The sequence below is a fragment of the Arachis ipaensis genome, chromosome B8 (assembly GCF_059453495.1).
Source record: "Arachis ipaensis isolate K30076 ecotype BB chromosome B8, ASM5945349v1, whole genome shotgun sequence".
In the NCBI taxonomy this organism is placed as follows: domain Eukaryota; kingdom Viridiplantae; phylum Streptophyta; class Magnoliopsida; order Fabales; family Fabaceae; genus Arachis; species Arachis ipaensis.
The window spans coordinates 130521318-130528272 of NC_142443.1; the positions used below are offsets into that span (position 1 = coordinate 130521318).

The window sequence follows — 6955 nt, forward strand, 5'->3', positions numbered from 1 at the left end:
AAAACATCATTCATCACGCCTAGAGCAAACTACTGCTACGTGGTCATGCCATTAGGATTAAAAAATACCGGGGCCACATATCAAAGGCTGATGAATAAGGTGTTCGCTCCCCACCTCGGGAACTTAATGGAAGTCTACGTAGATGACATGCTGGTAAAAACCAAGGAAGAAACCGACCTCTTGCAAGTTTTCAACACTATAAGGTTGCATGGGATGAGGCTAAATCCTGCAAAATGTACCTTCGCGGTAGAGGCTGGGAAATTCCTGGGATTTATGCTGACGCAAAGGGGGATCGAAGCAAATCCCGACAAATGCAAAGCCATCCTAGAGATGAAAAGCCCGACTTGCTTAAGAGAGGTTCAACAATTGAATGGACGACTTGCAGCCCTCTCCAGGTTTTTGGCGGGATCAGCATTAAGATCCCTTCCACTGTTCTCTCTACTAAGAAAGGGATGTTAGTTTGAATGGACTCCAGAGTGCGAAGAAGCATTCCAAGGGTTCAAAAGGTTCTTGAGCCAACCTCCAATCCTGACCCAACCTCTCGTTGGGGAAGAGCTCGTCCTATACTTATCTGTAGCAGACAAAGCTGTAGCATCCGCACTAATACGAGAAGATGAGGTCGGGCAACATCTCGTGTACTTCACCAGCAAAGTCCTACAAGGCCCTGAACTAAGGTACCACAAACTAGAGAAGTTCGCTTACTCCTTAGTAATAGCCTCATGGAGGTTACGGCCTTACTTCCAAGCCCACACAATAAGAGTCCAAACGAACCAACCTATGAAGCAAATCCTCTAAAAGACGGATGTTGCAGGGAGAATGGTTCAGTGGGAAATAGAGCTCTCCGAGTTCGAGTTGAAGTACGAAACCCGGACGGCAATTAAAGCCCAATGCCTCACCGACTTCATAGCGGAGTACGCGGGAGACCAAGAAGAAAAGCCAACTACATGGGAACTATACGTAGATGGATCCTCAAACAAGACAAGAAGCGGTGCAGGCATAATACTGGTTAATAAAAGGGGAACACAAATAGAGGTTTCCCTCAAATTTGAATTCCCAGCTTCTAATAATCAGGCAGAATATGAAGCCCTGATTGCAGGTTTGAAGCTGGCAGAAGAGGTCGGTGCAACAAAAATGATGATATTCAGTGACTCTCAAGTGGTGACCTCCCAGATAAATGGAGAGTATCAGGCCAAAGACCCAAATATGAAGAGATACTTGGAAAAAACTCTGGAGCACCTTGGGCGCTTTGCAGAAACCGAGATCAGGCATATAACTCGGGATCTTAATAGCAGAGCAGACGCCCTCTCTAAGTTAGCAAGTACCAAACCAGGGGGGAATAATAGAAGCTTGATCCAGGAAACTCTCCAAGAACCTTCTGTGGTGAAAACAGAGGACAAACAAGATGTCCTTGAAGTGACCGAGCTAAACCTCGGATGGATGAATCCCTTGGTTGAATACCTAAAATTCGACATCCTCCCGAAAGAGAAAAAAGAGGCCAAGAAAATTCGGAGGGAAGCACAATACTACACTCTGGTGAAAAATATCCTCTATAAAAGAGGAATATCAACACCATTGTTGAAGTGCGTACCGACCTCAAGGACCACTGAAGTACTAGAGGAGGTTCATAATGGGATCTGTGGAAACCACCTCGGAGCCAGGTCGCTAGCTAGAAAAGTAATCCGAGCTGGGTACTACTGGCCAACCTTGCAGAAAGATGCCACAGAATTTGTGAAGAAGTGCCAACCATGCCAGATGCATCCAAATTTCCACGTGGCTCCCCCCGAGGAGCTCATCAGTATAACTTCTCCATGGTCCTTCGCAAAATGGGGGATGGATCTGTTAGGACCTTTTTCCCATGCCCCAGGACAAGTCAAATACTTAATTGTGGGAATAGACTACTTCACAAAGTGGATAGAAGCAGAACTATTAGCCACCATCATAGCCCAGAGAAGTCGGAGATTCCTCTACAAAAACATCATCACAAGGTATGGATACCTCATTCCATCACCACAGATAATGGAACCCAGTTCACCGACTCCATCTTCAGAAGCCTAGTAGCCAGTATGAAGATCAAACACCAGTTCACCTCGGTGGAACATCCACAAGCAAATGGACAAGTCGAGGCAGCTAACAAAGTCATAGTTGCAGGACTAAAGAAAAGGCTACAAGATGCAAAAGGAGCCTGGGCTGAGGAGCTCCTCCAAGTGCTATGGGCTTACCGGACGACGCCATAATCTGCCACAGGAGAAACACCCTTCCGACTTGTCTATGGCGTGGAAGCCATGATACCAGTAGAAATCGACAAGCAAAGTCCAAGGGTGATCTTTCATGACGAGGTCGGAAACATACAGGGGCACAAAGAGGAGCTTGAACTGCTCCCCAAAATCCGAGAGCAAGCCTAGATAAGAGAAGCAACATTGAAGCAAAGGATGACTACCAGGTACAACAAAAAAGTCATTCGAAGGAGTTTCACCCCAGACGACTTGGTCTTAATCAGAAACGACATTGGAGTCAACAAATCTGGGAAAGGAAAGCTCGCTGCTAATTGGAAGGGACTATACAGAATTAGTGAAGTCTTAGGAAAAAGGTTATTATAAGGTGACCGACTTAAACAGCACCGAGTTACCAAGGTCGTGGCATGCTTGTAATATGAAAAGGTACTATAGCTAAAGGCGAACTCTACTCCCTGATGTACTCTTTTCCCAACTTCATGATTTTTTCCCAAAAGAAAAGGGTTTTTTCTGAAGGAGGTTTTTAACGAGACATCACAGTAGAGACTAAGGGACCACAGACAGTCAAAAACCCTTAGTAGCAGTAAATTACCTTCGCAAATAAATAAAGATCTTTTACAATATCTCTTATAAATTCCTTCTCGTTTTCTTTCTTTCTACGAAACGCGCCGACTTAAGCTCGACAAAGCGTGAAAATCCCATGAACCGACCAAGATGGTTATCAGGATGAAACGACGAGGTACAAGTCGGTGTAAAGAGGTTATAAAAGTAGATCGTGAAAAACTCAGAAAACACCCGACTTATAAGTCGGAATAACCGAGAAGTAAAGAAACGCATCGCAAAAGTAACCTAAGTTATAAGAACTCAATAAATAAAAAAATTGAGTATAAGGAATACCAAAAAGAGATCAGGAAACTTATTGAAAGCACTAAGGCAAAAGGCTGTCCCAAGTTCTTAAGGAAAACTTAACTTAAAGAAAGGGACAGTCAGCTAAGGAAAAGGTTTCCCAAAAACAAGGATCAAAAAAGGTTTTTCGAAACCTAAAACAGAAAAGCATGCACAAAAAAAGACAAAGAAAGATAACCTAAACCCTTATCCAAAAAAATGGTATTTTTAAATATTTTGTTTACGGCCATAAAAGGCCAAGAAAATGTCAGCAGACCACCACCACCACATAAAAACAAATAATTTAAAAAAAAGAGGGGGACCCACAGGCCGGGTCCCCATATAGCCACAACAAATTTTTTCAGCTAGGAAGGACGTCACCACCAGAGTCAGGGAGAGTAGTCGGAGCACCACCAGAGTCAGGGAGAGTGGTCGGAGTGCCATCAGGGCCAGGAAGAGAAGTGTCCATAGGAGATGGAGTGGAAGTTCCAGGAGCCTTCGAAGAACTCGGGGCATCTTTTGGTCGGGGAGGGGACTCCATTATCCTCTACCCCCGAGTCTTTAGATCAGACTCGGTGACATAGCAGGGAGAGGAAGGAGAAATGATAGCTCCGTCGACCACAATCTTATCCGGATCCAAAGGAGAGAGATCCAGGTCGGGAGCAAGAACCCCGACCTGTTCCTTAAAGATCCGCCACGCCTCTTCAGCCCCGTCAGCAATAGAGTCCTCCAACTCCGTATAGGCCTCCCGAGCTCTCATCAAGTCCTTCTTCACCTCCACAAGGTCATCGAACAAACTCGAATAGCTCTCCTGTGCCTTCTCCCTCAGGCCCTCCGCCATGGAACACTGGGCCTGCAACTTCCTCTCCTTCTCCTGGAGGCCATTCTTCTCCTCCTTCAATTTGGCGACCTCCTCCCTCAGCACCTTCTCCTGCCCTTGATATAAGAGAAGCCTCTCCTCTAGCTCTTCAACCCTCAAAGATGAACCCAGAGAGCTAAGGGGAGTCTTCTCAAAAATATCAAGGAACTTGGTGCACACCCCTGCCACCCTGATACTCTCCTGAGCCAGAATAGTAAGGTGGTTTCAAACAGAAGCATCATCCATACTTATGCGAGTATGAGGATAGATATGCTTCCGAACAAACTGAGGTGCATCCACCTTGACCTCACCTTCAAAAGAAAAGCCAGACTCTAAAGTCTTGCGCTTCTTTTTTTTCTGGCTTAGGGGAAGATCGAGGAGGAGGGGACAGCTGAGAAGAAGCTGAGGAATAAACAACAATAGGTCGGGTAGGGGTCCCCAAATTGTGAGAAGGAGGGGGAGGGGAAGGAAGAGAAGGACCAGTTACCCTGGCGCCACCGACTCTGGCGCGGGACCTCGCTTTGGCCTCCTAAACTCTCTGGTAAGACTCCCTGGAATTCTTCTTCGCCATTTCGTAAAAAGCAATTAGGAAGCTAAAATCAGTAAAACAAGTCGGAAAAAACAAGTCGGGCGACCATCAGGTCGGAAAATATGGTAAACCAACAAAAAACTACCTAGTTGAGCCTGGACAAAGGTCGGAGACCCCTGGAGAAACCTTTTTTGTATCCAGGTAAAGGGGCTCTCCCACATACTTCTCGGAGGAATCCCATAATGGCCCCTCCACCTCATCCAAATCCTTCAGACCATATTTTTCACAAAGAGCGGCCTCTAGCCAGTACAGGAGAAAATGAGGAGAAGAATTTTCATCCAAGAAAAAGGGGTGGTGACCCTCTACAGCTTGAACTTTGAAAAATAAATTTTTGAAGTCATGGAAGGATTCATCGAAAAGGGTAAAAACTCTCCAGCCTTGTATAGCCCGGAAAGACACCTATTGTTGTTTGTTATTTTGCCCACTGAAGGGCTTAGTCATGTGGAAGAGAAAAAAGAAAATCTTTAAAGAAGTCGGAAAGTCTAATGCATGGCTGATAAATTGGTAAATCTTCAGAAAACCCCAAGAATTAGGGTGAAGTTCGGTAGGAGCAACACGGCAGTGACATAAAACAGCTATTTCAAAATCGGAAAAAGGAAGTAAAACACCTAAGCGGGTAATCATGCTCTCATACATATAGAAAAAATGAGGGGATGCCTCAGAAGCCCTCCCAAAACAAACCCGGTCTTCCGGACCCGGGGCAATCAGTTCATATTTCGGCTCATCCTCATCAAAAGTACAAAGCCTATGACGTATGCGGAGGTCGGTAATGTAGTCAGTATCCACCCAAGGTTCCTCCCCAAGAACCGTACCGTCGACCCATAATGAAAGAGACTCTAAGGTAGACATCTTTCTAAAAGGGGTAATGAATCCTACAAAGAAAAAAGGAAAGAAATCAAAATAAAGTCTCTAAGGGTCTGAGGTAGAAGTTTCCAAAACCAACGGAACGGCTAAAACTACGGTCAAACACTATTCCAAAACAAAAACATGCAAATAAAAAGCATTTTGTGATAGAAGAGAAGGACTGACCTTTACTTCTGAAGCAATGAGAAGAGCGACAGTCAACCGAAGGCAAGAACGAAGCTTTCTCCAAAAACAAGAGTGCACGAATATGAAGTTTTCAGAAACGAAACAATAAAAGAGAGGGAAAGTATTTATAAACACGCTAGGGGCATAATGGTAAAAACGGAAGCAGTCATTAATGGGTGCACCGTTACCAATGCAATTAATCCCTACGTATGGATACACGAACTCCTAACGGACGCGATGCTTGATTAGGCGCGACTGTGGAAATTCAAAAAGTCACGTCGGTTCCGAAAAATCACGTCGGTTCCTCTACAGGTCGGCTACAACCCCGAGTAGAATACTCAAACCCCATTCTTGAAAGAAATTGGGCTCGAGTAGGGGCACTGTTCATACCCTGGCCTAACACTAAGGCCCAGGTCCAAACGAGAGTCTCAACCCAAAGGATTGAGCCTCACCTTACACCGACCTTCTCCCAAAGAAGTCGGCTCCTACCACGATCTGCTCTAAAGAAGTCGGGGACGAAGATTAGCTGGCAGATAGACACTCATTCAAACGAGTAACTGCCCCTAAAATCTCTCAGCCCACTTCCAGGAGCCATATCTCAACCTCCCTAAGATAAAGGGACGGTTATCCACCTTAAAAGGTGGAACTACTTCAATGGTGGTTATTAGTTCACCATTATAAATACACTGACACCCCTTAGGTATCTCTAAGTCCCAATACTCTCTAGACCTGCTTACACCCTTGCTGACTTAGGCATCGGAGTGTCTTTGCAAGTACCACCCCCTATTCACTCATACTCACAAGTCGGACGGAGGCCTAAAAGCGCGATTCCCATTGAAGGCTTCCTTCCTCAGACGATTGGGCCAGCCTAACGAGTCCAGCCCATCAATCTCCGGTTACCCATCGTAACACATATTTCTAGTTAAGGTAGTTTGTACAAAAAGCTAATGAAGTCTCTCATTATTATTATTATTATTATTATTATTATTATTATTATTATTATTATTATTATAATAGTGAGAACAAGATGGTAGCACTACAAGGTTCAATTTGATTTGTGGCGGTTTTTTTTTCTGGTCTGTGGGGATTTGAAACCCCCACCAAAAGGTTAGTGGGAGTTTTTCAAACCTCCAAAATTTGAGGTGCCACGAATTTATTTGTGGCGGTTTTTTGTCAGCTTTGTGGGAATTTTGAGTTGAATTTTTTTTAGCGATTTTTTTGAGATTTTTGTGGCGGTTTAAAACCCCCCACAAAACTGAATTTTCAAATAAAAAAAATTACAGCAAATTAAACTGTTACAAACCATTTAAAAATAAAACTAAACTGACTTTTGTGTCATAAAAGTAGAAACTAGAGAGATTT

General features: G+C 44.3%; 1 pseudogene; it reads right to left on the reverse strand.

The window, feature by feature from the left end:
• Positions 1–3477: 3477 nt before the first annotated feature.
• LOC148549859 (uncharacterized) lies at positions 3478–3960 on the reverse strand (annotated as a pseudogene).
• Positions 3961–6955: the final 2995 nt, after the last annotated feature.